At 47.7% G+C, this 9,701-nt stretch overlaps 23 non-coding genes and 10 pseudogenes across 23 annotated transcripts; all 33 read left to right on the top strand.

Moving 5' to 3' along the window:
• The first annotated feature begins 28 nt into the window (after nucleotides 1-28).
• On the top strand, nucleotides 29-147 carry LOC138545967 (5S ribosomal RNA). The gene has a single exon (XR_011290875.1). It is a non-coding gene; the product is annotated as a 5S ribosomal RNA (ribosomal RNA).
• Nucleotides 148-253: 106 nt separating this feature from the next.
• On the top strand, nucleotides 254-372 carry LOC138542389 (5S ribosomal RNA). Its single transcript, XR_011290372.1, has one exon. It is a non-coding gene; the product is annotated as a 5S ribosomal RNA (ribosomal RNA).
• Nucleotides 373-478: 106 nt separating this feature from the next.
• On the top strand, nucleotides 479-587 carry LOC138544152 (5S ribosomal RNA; annotated as a pseudogene).
• A 106-nt stretch (nucleotides 588-693) lies between these two features.
• LOC138550926 (5S ribosomal RNA) lies at nucleotides 694-812 on the top strand. The gene has a single exon (XR_011294667.1). It is a non-coding gene; the product is annotated as a 5S ribosomal RNA (ribosomal RNA).
• Nucleotides 813-918: 106 nt separating this feature from the next.
• LOC138545574 (5S ribosomal RNA) lies at nucleotides 919-1,027 on the top strand (annotated as a pseudogene).
• Nucleotides 1,028-1,491: 464 nt separating this feature from the next.
• LOC138542042 (5S ribosomal RNA) lies at nucleotides 1,492-1,610 on the top strand. The gene has a single exon (XR_011290032.1). It is a non-coding gene; the product is annotated as a 5S ribosomal RNA (ribosomal RNA).
• Nucleotides 1,611-1,716: 106 nt separating this feature from the next.
• LOC138537373 (5S ribosomal RNA) lies at nucleotides 1,717-1,835 on the top strand. Its single transcript, XR_011285512.1, has one exon. It is a non-coding gene; the product is annotated as a 5S ribosomal RNA (ribosomal RNA).
• A 106-nt stretch (nucleotides 1,836-1,941) lies between these two features.
• Nucleotides 1,942-2,060, top strand: LOC138541347 (5S ribosomal RNA). Its single transcript, XR_011289356.1, has one exon. It is a non-coding gene; the product is annotated as a 5S ribosomal RNA (ribosomal RNA).
• Nucleotides 2,061-2,166: 106 nt separating this feature from the next.
• Nucleotides 2,167-2,285, top strand: LOC138540567 (5S ribosomal RNA). Its single transcript, XR_011288609.1, has one exon. It is a non-coding gene; the product is annotated as a 5S ribosomal RNA (ribosomal RNA).
• Nucleotides 2,286-2,391: 106 nt separating this feature from the next.
• Nucleotides 2,392-2,500, top strand: LOC138545829 (5S ribosomal RNA; annotated as a pseudogene).
• Nucleotides 2,501-2,963: 463 nt separating this feature from the next.
• On the top strand, nucleotides 2,964-3,082 carry LOC138547165 (5S ribosomal RNA). The gene has a single exon (XR_011291013.1). It is a non-coding gene; the product is annotated as a 5S ribosomal RNA (ribosomal RNA).
• A 106-nt stretch (nucleotides 3,083-3,188) lies between these two features.
• On the top strand, nucleotides 3,189-3,307 carry LOC138542556 (5S ribosomal RNA; annotated as a pseudogene).
• Nucleotides 3,308-3,413: 106 nt separating this feature from the next.
• On the top strand, nucleotides 3,414-3,532 carry LOC138551255 (5S ribosomal RNA). Its single transcript, XR_011294982.1, has one exon. It is a non-coding gene; the product is annotated as a 5S ribosomal RNA (ribosomal RNA).
• Nucleotides 3,533-3,638: 106 nt separating this feature from the next.
• On the top strand, nucleotides 3,639-3,747 carry LOC138543998 (5S ribosomal RNA; annotated as a pseudogene).
• Nucleotides 3,748-3,845: 98 nt separating this feature from the next.
• Nucleotides 3,846-3,964, top strand: LOC138542424 (5S ribosomal RNA). Its single transcript, XR_011290406.1, has one exon. It is a non-coding gene; the product is annotated as a 5S ribosomal RNA (ribosomal RNA).
• Nucleotides 3,965-4,070: 106 nt separating this feature from the next.
• Nucleotides 4,071-4,179, top strand: LOC138542871 (5S ribosomal RNA; annotated as a pseudogene).
• Nucleotides 4,180-4,285: 106 nt separating this feature from the next.
• On the top strand, nucleotides 4,286-4,404 carry LOC138549612 (5S ribosomal RNA). The gene has a single exon (XR_011293390.1). It is a non-coding gene; the product is annotated as a 5S ribosomal RNA (ribosomal RNA).
• A 106-nt stretch (nucleotides 4,405-4,510) lies between these two features.
• Nucleotides 4,511-4,629, top strand: LOC138548414 (5S ribosomal RNA). The gene has a single exon (XR_011292217.1). It is a non-coding gene; the product is annotated as a 5S ribosomal RNA (ribosomal RNA).
• Nucleotides 4,630-4,735: 106 nt separating this feature from the next.
• On the top strand, nucleotides 4,736-4,844 carry LOC138544263 (5S ribosomal RNA; annotated as a pseudogene).
• A 463-nt stretch (nucleotides 4,845-5,307) lies between these two features.
• LOC138549361 (5S ribosomal RNA) lies at nucleotides 5,308-5,426 on the top strand. The gene has a single exon (XR_011293143.1). It is a non-coding gene; the product is annotated as a 5S ribosomal RNA (ribosomal RNA).
• Nucleotides 5,427-5,532: 106 nt separating this feature from the next.
• On the top strand, nucleotides 5,533-5,651 carry LOC138537785 (5S ribosomal RNA). The gene has a single exon (XR_011285909.1). It is a non-coding gene; the product is annotated as a 5S ribosomal RNA (ribosomal RNA).
• Nucleotides 5,652-5,757: 106 nt separating this feature from the next.
• LOC138537610 (5S ribosomal RNA) lies at nucleotides 5,758-5,876 on the top strand. Its single transcript, XR_011285740.1, has one exon. It is a non-coding gene; the product is annotated as a 5S ribosomal RNA (ribosomal RNA).
• Nucleotides 5,877-6,554: 678 nt separating this feature from the next.
• On the top strand, nucleotides 6,555-6,673 carry LOC138547166 (5S ribosomal RNA). Its single transcript, XR_011291014.1, has one exon. It is a non-coding gene; the product is annotated as a 5S ribosomal RNA (ribosomal RNA).
• A 106-nt stretch (nucleotides 6,674-6,779) lies between these two features.
• Nucleotides 6,780-6,898, top strand: LOC138541099 (5S ribosomal RNA). Its single transcript, XR_011289114.1, has one exon. It is a non-coding gene; the product is annotated as a 5S ribosomal RNA (ribosomal RNA).
• A 106-nt stretch (nucleotides 6,899-7,004) lies between these two features.
• LOC138551256 (5S ribosomal RNA) lies at nucleotides 7,005-7,123 on the top strand. The gene has a single exon (XR_011294983.1). It is a non-coding gene; the product is annotated as a 5S ribosomal RNA (ribosomal RNA).
• Nucleotides 7,124-7,229: 106 nt separating this feature from the next.
• LOC138544764 (5S ribosomal RNA) lies at nucleotides 7,230-7,338 on the top strand (annotated as a pseudogene).
• A 106-nt stretch (nucleotides 7,339-7,444) lies between these two features.
• Nucleotides 7,445-7,553, top strand: LOC138543102 (5S ribosomal RNA; annotated as a pseudogene).
• Nucleotides 7,554-7,659: 106 nt separating this feature from the next.
• LOC138537226 (5S ribosomal RNA) lies at nucleotides 7,660-7,778 on the top strand. The gene has a single exon (XR_011285368.1). It is a non-coding gene; the product is annotated as a 5S ribosomal RNA (ribosomal RNA).
• Nucleotides 7,779-7,884: 106 nt separating this feature from the next.
• LOC138548416 (5S ribosomal RNA) lies at nucleotides 7,885-8,003 on the top strand. The gene has a single exon (XR_011292219.1). It is a non-coding gene; the product is annotated as a 5S ribosomal RNA (ribosomal RNA).
• Nucleotides 8,004-8,109: 106 nt separating this feature from the next.
• Nucleotides 8,110-8,218, top strand: LOC138543779 (5S ribosomal RNA; annotated as a pseudogene).
• A 463-nt stretch (nucleotides 8,219-8,681) lies between these two features.
• LOC138549362 (5S ribosomal RNA) lies at nucleotides 8,682-8,800 on the top strand. Its single transcript, XR_011293144.1, has one exon. It is a non-coding gene; the product is annotated as a 5S ribosomal RNA (ribosomal RNA).
• Nucleotides 8,801-8,906: 106 nt separating this feature from the next.
• On the top strand, nucleotides 8,907-9,025 carry LOC138551090 (5S ribosomal RNA). The gene has a single exon (XR_011294825.1). It is a non-coding gene; the product is annotated as a 5S ribosomal RNA (ribosomal RNA).
• Nucleotides 9,026-9,131: 106 nt separating this feature from the next.
• Nucleotides 9,132-9,250, top strand: LOC138537611 (5S ribosomal RNA). The gene has a single exon (XR_011285741.1). It is a non-coding gene; the product is annotated as a 5S ribosomal RNA (ribosomal RNA).
• Nucleotides 9,251-9,701: the final 451 nt, after the last annotated feature.

Below are 9,701 nucleotides of genomic sequence, written 5' to 3' on the forward strand. Positions count from 1 at the left end.
TAAAAGTACAAAACTCACTAGGCCCAGAGCCTACGGCCACACCACACTGAATGCGCCTGATCTCGTCTGATCTCAGAAGCTAAGCAGTGTCGGGCCTAGTTAGTACCTGGATGGGAGACCGCCTGGGAATACCAGGTGCTGTAGGCTTTTTTGTACTCCAAGTTCAGGAAGTGAGCCATTTCTCAATTGCCTTTCAAAACTGCAAGGTCTAGCCGACTAGATGCTTAAAAGTACAAAACTCACAAGGCCCAGACCCTACGGCCACACCACACTGAATGCGCCCGATCTCGTCTGATCTCGGAAGCTAAGCAGTGTCGGGCCTCGTTAGTACCTGGATGGGAGACCGCCTGGGAATACCAGGTGCTGTAGCCTTTTTTGTGCTCCAAGTTCAGGAAGTGAGCCATTTCTCAATTGCCTTTCAAAACTGCAAGGTCTAGCTGACTAGATGCTTAAAAGTACAAAACTCACTAGGCCCAGAGCCTACGGCCGCACCACACTGATTGCGTCTGATCTCAGAAGCTAAGCAGTGTCGGGCCTAGTTAGTACCTGGATGGGAGACCACCTGGGAATACCAGGTGCTGTAGGCTTTTTTGTGCTCCAAGTTCAGGAAGTGAGCCATTTCACAATTGCCTTTCAAAACTGCAAGGTCTAGCCGACTAGATGCTTAAAAGTACAAAACTCACTAAGCCCAGAGCCTACGGCCACACCACACTGAATGCGCCCGATCTCATCTGATCTCAGAAGCTAAGCAGTGTCGGGCCTAGTTAGTACCTGGATGGGAGACCGCCTGGGAATACCAGGTGCTGTAGGCTTTTTTGTGCTCCAAGTTCAGGAAGTGAGCCATTTCACAATTTCCTTTCAAAACTGCAAGGTCTAGCCGACTAGATGCTTAAAAGTACAAAACTCACTAGGCCCAGAGCCTACGGCCACACCACACTGAATGCACCCCATCTCGGAAGCTAAGCAGGGTCGGGCCTAGTTAGTACCTGGATGGGAGACTGCCTGGGAATACCAGGTGCTGTAGGCTTTTTTTGTGCTCCATGATTAGTAATTGCGCAACTTCTCAATTATTTTTCAAATTTGGTATGTTTCCAAAATAATTGTATCCCGTTTTATAGCGGAAATGTTGGACAACATCATGAGGGCTGGAGCTACCTTTTTACATAGAATTAGCATACAGGTAGTGTGTTCATGGGTAATAAATCGACTTTCACATGTAATGCAGTACAGAGAATATTGAGTCCTTCAAGAGGCATGAAAGAAAACCATTATTGTGTTGATTGTTCTCTCCACCTCCCTGCAACAGACACAGGATGGATGAATTAAAGTTATCCTACCAGACATAGGAGTCCTGAATGGGCCCACCAGTCTTATATATCTCGCCTGATCGAGCCTGATCGAGCGATGAGCGTGGTATCATGTTGCAAGTGGCTGCATGGCTTAGCTTACTAAATGCAAATGCATAAGAGTAATATTCTTAGCATTCCTAGAGCCTACGGCCACACCACACTGAATGCACCCGATCTCGTCTGATCTCGGAAATTAAGCAGTGTCAGGCCTAGTTAGTACCTGGATGGGAGACTGCCTGGGAATACCAGGTGCTGTAGGCTTTTTTGTGCTCCAAGTTCAGGAAGTGAGCCCTTTCTCAATTGCCTTTTAAAACTGCAAGGTCTAGCCGACTAGATGCTTAAAAGTACAAAACTCACTAGGCCCAGAGCCTACGGCCACACCACACTGAATGCGCCTGATCTTGTCTGATCTCAGAAGCTAAGCAGTGTCGGGCCTAGTTAGTACCTGGATGGGAGACCGCCTGGGAATACCAGGTGCTGTAGGCTTTTTTGTACTCCAAGTTCAGGAAGTGAGCCATTTCTCAATTGCCTTTCAAAACTGCAAGGTCTAGCCGACTAGATGCTTAAAAGTACAAAACTCACAAGGCCCAGAGCCTACGGCCACACCACACTGAATGCGTCCGATCTCGTCTGATCTCGGAAGCTAAGCAGTGTCGGGCCTCGTTAGTACTTGGATGGGAGACCGCCTGTGAATACCAGGTGCTGTAGGCTTTTTTGTGCTCCAAGTTCAGGAAGTGAGCCATTTCTCAATTGCCTTTCAAAACTGCAAGGTCTAGCTGACTAGATGCTTAAAAGTACAAAACTCACAAGGCCCAGAGCCTACGGCCACACCACACTGATTGCGCCCGATCTAGTCTGATCTCGGAAGCTAAGCAGTGTCGGGCCTAGTTAGTACCTGGATGGGAGACCACCTGGGAATACCAGGTGCTGTAGGCTTTTTTGTGCTCCAAGTTCAGGAAGTGAGCCATTTCACAATTGCCTTTCAAAACTGCAAGGTCTAGCCGACTAGATGCTTAAAAGTACAAAACTCACTAGGCCCAGAGCCTACGGCCACACCACACTGAATGCGCCCGATCTCGGAAGCTAAGCAGGGTCCGGCCTAGTTAGTACCTGGATGGGAGACTGCCTGGGAATACCAGGTGCTGTAGGCTTTTTTGTGCTCCATGATTAGTAATTGCGCAACTTCTCAATTATTTTTCAAATTTGGTATGTTTCCAAAATAATTGTATCCCGTTTTATAGCGGAAATGTTGGACAACATCATGAGGGCTGGAGCTACCTTTTTACATAGAATTAGCATACAGGTAGTGTGTTAATGGGTAATAAATCGACTTTCACATGTAATGCAGTACAGAGAATATTGAGTCCTTCAAGAGGCATGAAAGAAAACCATTATTGTGTTGATTGTTCTCTCCACCTCCCTGCAACAGACACAGGATGGATGAATTAAAGTTATCCTACCAGACATAGGAGTCCTGAATGGGCCCACCAGTCTTATATATCTCGCCTGATCGAGCCTGATCGAGCGATGAGCGTGGTATCATGTTGCAAGTGGCTGCATGGCTTAGCTTACTAAATGCAAATGCATAAGAGTAATATTCTTAGCATTCCTAGAGCCTACGGCCACACCACACTGAATGCACCCGATCTCGTCTGATCTCGGAAGTTAAGCAGTGTTAGGCCTAGTTAGTACCTGGATGGGAGACCGCCTGGGAATACCAGGTGCTGTAGGCTTTTTTGTGCTCCAAGTTCAGGAAGTGAGCCCTTTCTCAATTGCCTTTCAAAACTGCAAGGTCTAGCCGACTAGATGCTTAAAAGTACAAAACTCACTAGGCCCAGAGCCTACGGCCACACCACACTGAATGCGCCTGATCTCGTCTGATCTCAGAAGCTAAGCAGTGTCGGGCCTAGTTAGTACCTGGATGGCAGACTGCCAGGGAATACCAGGTGCTGTATGCTTTTTTGTACTCCAAGTTCAGGAAGTGAGCCATTTCTCAATTGCCTTTCAAAACTGCAAGGTCTAGCCGACTAGATGCTTAAAAGTACAAAACTCACAAGGCCCAGAGCCTACGGCCACACCACACTGAATGCGCCCGATCTCGTCTGATCTCGGAAGCTAAGCAGTGTCGGGCCTCGTTAGTACCTAGATGGGAGACCGCCTGGGAATACCAGGTGCTGTAGGCTTTTTTGTGCTCCAAGTTCAGGAAGTGAGCCATTTCTCAATTGCCTTTCAAAACTGCAAGGTCTAGCTGACTAGATGCTTAAAAGTACAAAACTCACTAGGCCCAGAGCCTACGGCCACACCACACTGATTGCGTCTGATCTCGGAAGCTAAGCAGTGTCGGGCCTAGTTAGTACCTGGATGGGAGACCACCTGGGAATACCAGGTGCTGTAGGCTTTTTTGTGCTCCAAGTTCAGGAAGTGAGCCATTTCACAATTGCCTTTCAAAACTGCAAGGACTAGATGCTTAAAAGTACAAAACTCACTAAGCCCAGAGCCTATGGCCACACCACACTGAATGCGCCCGATCTCATCTGATCTCAGAAGCTAAGCAGTGTCCGGCCTAGTTAGTACCTGGATGGGAGACCGCCTGGGAATACCAGGTGCTGTAGGCTTTTTTGTGCTCCAAGTTCAGGAAGTGAGCCATTTCACAATTGCCTTTCAAAACTGCAAGGTCTAGCCGACTAGATGCTTAAAAGTACAAAACTCACTAGGCCCAGAGCCTACGGCCACACCACACTGAATGCGCCCGATCTCGGAAGCTAAGCAGGGTCGGGCCTAGTTAGTACCTGGATGGGAGACCGCCTGGGAATACCAGGTGCTGTAGGCTTTTTTGTACTCCAAGTTCAGGAAGTGAGCCATTTCTCAATTGCCTTTCAAAACTGCAAGGTCTAGCCGACTAGATGCTTAAAAGTACAAAACTCACAAGGCCCAGAGCCTACGGCCACACCACACTGAATGCGCCCGATCTCGTCTGATCTCGGAAGCTAAGCAGTGTCGGGCCTCGTTAGTACCTGGATGGGAGACCACCTGGGAATACCAGGTGCTGTAGGCTTTTTTGTGCTCCAAGTTCAGGAAGTGAGCCATTTCTCAATTGCCTTTCAAAACTGCAAGGTCTAGCTGACTAGATGCTTAAAAGTACAAAACTCACTAGGCCCAGAGCCTACGGCCACACCACACTGATTGCGCCCGATCTCGTCTGATCTCGGAAGCTAAGCAGTGTCGGGCCTAGTTAGTACCTGGATGGGAGACCACCTGGGAATACCAGGTGCTGTAGGCTTTTTTGTGCTCCAAGTTCAGGAAGTGAGCCATTTCACAATTGCCTTTCAAAACTGCAAGGTCTAGCCGACTAGATGCTTAAAAGTACAAAACTCACTAGGCCCAGAGCCTACGGCCACACCACACTGAATGCGCCTGATCTCGGAAGCTAAGCAGGGTCGGGCCTAGTTAGTACCTGGATGGGAGACTGCCTGGGAATACCAGGTGCTGTAGGCTTTTTTGTGCTCCATGATTAGTAATTGCGCAACTTCTCAATTATTTTTCAAATTTGGTATGTTTCCAAAATAATTGTATCCCGTTTTATAGCGGAAATGTTGGACAACATCATGAGGGCTGGAGCTACCTTTTTACATAGAATTAGCATACAGGTAGTGTGTTCATGGGTAATAAATCGACTTTCACATGTAATGCAGTACAGAGAATATTGAGTCCTTCAAGAGGCATGAAAGAAAACCATTATTGTGTTGATTGTTCTCTCCACCTCCCTGCAACAGACACAGGATGGATGAATTAAAGTTATCCTACCAGACATAGGAGTCCTGAATGGGCCCACCAGTCTTATATATCTCGCCTGATCGAGCCTGATCGAGCGATGAGCGTGGTATCATGTTGCAAGTGGCTGCATGGCTTAGCTTACTAAATGCAAATGCATAAGAGTAATATTCTTAGCATTCCTAGAGCCTACGGCCACACCACACTGAATGCACCCGATCTCGTCTGATCTCGGAAGTTAAGCAGTGTCAGGCCTAGTTAGTACCTGGATGGGAGACCGCCTGGGAATACCAGGTGCTGTAGGCTTTTTTGTGCTCCAAGTTCAGGAAGTGAGCCCTTTCTCAATTGCCTTTCAAAACTGCAAGGTCTAGCCGACTAGATGCTTAAAAGTACAAAACTCACTAGGCCCAGAGCCTACGGCCACACCACACTGAATGCGCCTGATCTCGTCTGATCTCAGAAGCTAAGCAGTGTCGGGCCTAGTTAGTACCTGGATGGGAGACCACCTGGGAATACCAGGTGCTGTAGGCTTTTTTGTGCTCCAAGTTCAGGAAGTGAGCCATTTCACAATTGCCTTTCAAAACTGCAAGGTCTAGCCGACTAGATGCTTAAAAGTACAAAACTCACAAGGCCCAGAGCCTACGGCCACACCACACTGAATGCGCCTGATCTCGTCTGATCTCGGAAGCTAAGCAGTGTCGGGCCTCGTTAGTACCTGGATGGGAGACCACCTGGGAATACCAGGTGCTGTAGGCTTTTTTGTGCTCCAAGTTCAGGAAGTGAGCCATTTCACAATTGCCTTTCAAAACTGCAAGGTCTAGCCGACTAGATGCTTAAAAGTACAAAACTCACTAGGCCCAGAGCCTACGGCCACACCACACTAAATGCGCCCGATCTCGGAAGCTAAGCAGGGTCCGGCCTAGTTAGTACCTGGATGGGAGACTGCCTGGGCATACCAGGTGCTGTAGGCTTTTTTGTGCTCCATGATTAGTAATTGCGCAACTTCTCAATTATTTTTCAAATTTGGTATGTTTCCAAAATAATTGTATCCCGTTTTATAGCGGAAATGTTGGACAACATCATGAGGGCTGGAGCTACCTTTTTACATAGAATTAGCATACAGGTAGTGTGTTAATGGGTAATAAATCGACTTTCACATGTAATGCAGTACAGAGAATATTGAGTCCTTCAAGAGGCATGAAAGAAAACCATTATTGTGTTGATTGTTCTCTCCACCTCCCTGCAACAGACACAGGATGGATGAATTAAAGTTATCCTACCAGACATAGGAGTCCTGAATGGGCCCACCAGTCTTATATATCTCGCCTGATCGAGCCTGATCGAGCGATGAGCGTGGTATCATGTTGCAAGTGGCTGCATGGCTTAGCTTACTAAATGCAAATGCATAAGAGTAATATTCTTAGCATTCCTAGAGCCTACGGCCACACCACACTGAATGCACCCGATCTCGTCTGATCTCGGAAGTTAAGCAGTGTTAGGCCTAGTTAGTACCTGGATGGGAGACCGCCTGGGAATACCAGGTGCTGTAGGCTTTTTTGTGCTCCAAGTTCAGGAAGTGAGCCCTTTCTCAATTGCCTTTCAAAACTGCAAGGTCTAGCCGACTAGATGCTTAAAAGTACAAAACTCACTAGGCCCAGAGCCTACGGCCACACCACACTGAATGCGCCTGATCTCGTCTGATCTCAGAAGCTAAGCAGTGTCGGGCCTAGTTAGTACCTGGATGGGAGACTGCCTGGGAATACCAGGTGCTGTATGCTTTTTTGTACTCCAAGTTCAGGAAGTGAGCCATTTCTCAATTGCCTTTCAAAACTGCAAGGTCTAGCCGACTAGATGCTTAAAAGTACAAAACTCACAAGGCCCAGAGCCTACGGCCACACCACACTGAATGCGCCCGATCTCGTCTGATCTCGGAAGCTAAGCAGTGTCGGGCCTCGTTAGTACCTAGATGGGAGACCGCCTGGGAATACCAGGTGCTGTAGGCTTTTTTGTGCTCCAAGTTCAGGAAGTGAGCCATTTCTCAATTGCCTTTCAAAACTGCAAGGTCTAGCTGACTAGATGCTTAAAAGTACAAAACTCACTAGGCCCAGAGCCTACGGCCACACCACACTGATTGCGTCTGATCTCGGAAGCTAAGCAGTGTCGGGCCTAGTTAGTACCTGGATGGGAGACCGCCTGGGAATAACAGGTGCTGTAGGCTTTTTTGTGCTCCAAGTTCAGGAAGTGAGCCATTTCACAATTGCCTTTCAAAACTGCAAGGTCTAGCCGACTAGATGCTTAAAAGTACAAAACTCACTAGGCCCAGAGCCTACGGCCACACCACACTGAATGCGCCCGATCTCGAAAGCTAAGCAGGGTTGGGCCTAGTTAGTACCTGGATGGGAGACCGCCTGGGAATACCAGGTGCTGTAGGCTTTTTTGTACTCCAAGTTCAGGAAGTGAGCCATTTCTCAATTGCCTTTCAAAACTGCAAGGTCTAGCCGACTAGATGCTTAAAAGTACAAAACTCACAAGGCCCAGAGCCTATGGCCACACCACACTGAATGCGCCCGATCTCGTCTGATCTCGGAAGCTAAGCAGTGTCGGGCCTCGTTAGTACCTGGATGGGAGACCGCCTGGGAATACCAGGTGCTGTAGGCTTTTTTGTGCTCCAAGTTCAGGAAGTGAGCCATTTCTCAATTGCCTTTCAAAACTGCAAGGTCTAGCTGACTAGATGCTTAAAAGTACAAAACTCACTAGGCCCAGAGCCTACGGCCACACCACACTGATTGCGCCCGATCTCGTCTGATCTCGGAAGCTAAGCAGTGTCGGGCCTAGTTAGTACCTGGATGGGAGACCACCTGGGAATACCAGGTGCTGTAGGCTTTTTTGTGCTCCAAGTTCAGGAAGTGAGCCATTTCACAATTGCCTTTCAAAACTGCAAGGTCTAGCCGACTAGATGCTTAAAAGTACAAAACTCACTAGGCCCAGAGCCTACGGCCACACCACACTGAATGCGCCCGATCTCGGAAGCTAAGCAGGGTCGGGCCTAGTTAGTACCTGGATGGGAGACTGCCTGGGAATACCAGGTGCTGTAGGCTTTTTTGTGCTCCATGATTAGTAATTGCGCAACTTCTCAATTATTTTTCAAATTTGGTATGTTTCCAAAATAATTGTATCCCGTTTTATAGCGGAAATGTTGGACAACATCATGAGGGCTGGAGCTACCTTTTTACATAGAATTAGCATACAGGTAGTGTGTTCATGGGTAATAAATCGACTTTCACATGTAATGCAGTACAGAGAATATTGAGTCCTTCAAGAGGCACGAAAGAAAACCATTATTGTGTTGATTGTTCTCTCCACCTCCCTGCAACAGACACAGGATGGATGAATTAAAGTTATCCTACCAGACATAGGAGTCCTGAATGGGCCCACCAGTCTTATATATCTCGCCTGATCGAGCCTGATCGAGCGATGAGCGTGGTATCATGTTGCAAGTGGCTGCATGGCTTAGCTTACTAAATGCAAATGCATAAGAGTAATATTCTTAGCATTCCTAGAGCCTACGGCCACACCACACTGAATGCACCCGATCTCGTCTGATCTCGGAAGTTAAGCAGTGTCAGGCCTAGTTAGTACCTGGATGGGAGACCGCCTGGGAATACCAGGTGCTGTAGGCTTTTTTGTGCTCCAAGTTCAGGAAGTGAGCCCTTTCTCAATTGCCTTTCAAAACTGCAAGGTCTAGCCGACTAGATGCTTAAAAGTACAAAACTCACTAGGCCCAGAGCCTACGGCCACACCACACTGAATGCGTCTGATCTCGTCTGATCTCAGAAGCTAAGCAGTGTCGGGCCTAGTTAGTACCTGGATGGGAGACCACCTGGGAATACCAGGTGCTGTAGGCTTTTTTGTGCTCCAAGTTCAGGAAGTGAGCCATTTCACAATTGCCTTTCAAAACTGCAAGGTCTAGCCGACTAGATGCTTAAAAGTACAAAACTCACAAGGCCCAGAGCCTACGGCCACACCACACTGAATGCGCCTGATCTCGTCTGATCTCGGAAGCTAAGCAGTGTCGGGCCTCGTTAGTACCTGGATGGGAGACCACCTGGGAATACCAGGTGCTGTAGGCTTTTTTGTGCTCCAAGTTCAGGAAGTGAGCCATTTCACAATTGCCTTTCAAAACTGCAAGGTCTAGCCGACTAGATGCTTAAAAGTACAAAACTCACTAGGCCCAGAGCCTACGGCCACACCACACTAAATGCGCCCGATCTCGGAAGCTAAGCAGGGTCCGGCCTAGTTAGTACCTGGATGGGAGACTGCCTGGGCATACCAGGTGCTGTAGGCTTTTTTGTGCTCCATGATTAGTAATTGCGCAACTTCTCAATTATTTTTCAAATTTGGTATGTTTCCAAAATAATTGTATCCCGTTTTATAGCGGAAATGTTGGACAACATCATGAGGGCTGGAGCTACCTTTTTACATAGAATTAGCATACAGGTAGTGTGTTAATGGGTAATAAATCGACTTTCACATGTAATGCAGTACAGAGAATATTGAGTCCTTCAAGAGGCATGAAAGAAA

The sequence above is a fragment of the Ambystoma mexicanum genome, unplaced genomic scaffold, assembly GCF_040938575.1.
Source record: "Ambystoma mexicanum isolate Mex_15411 unplaced genomic scaffold, UKY_AmexF1_1 Mex_scaf10, whole genome shotgun sequence".
Lineage (NCBI taxonomy): Eukaryota > Metazoa > Chordata > Amphibia > Caudata > Ambystomatidae > Ambystoma > Ambystoma mexicanum.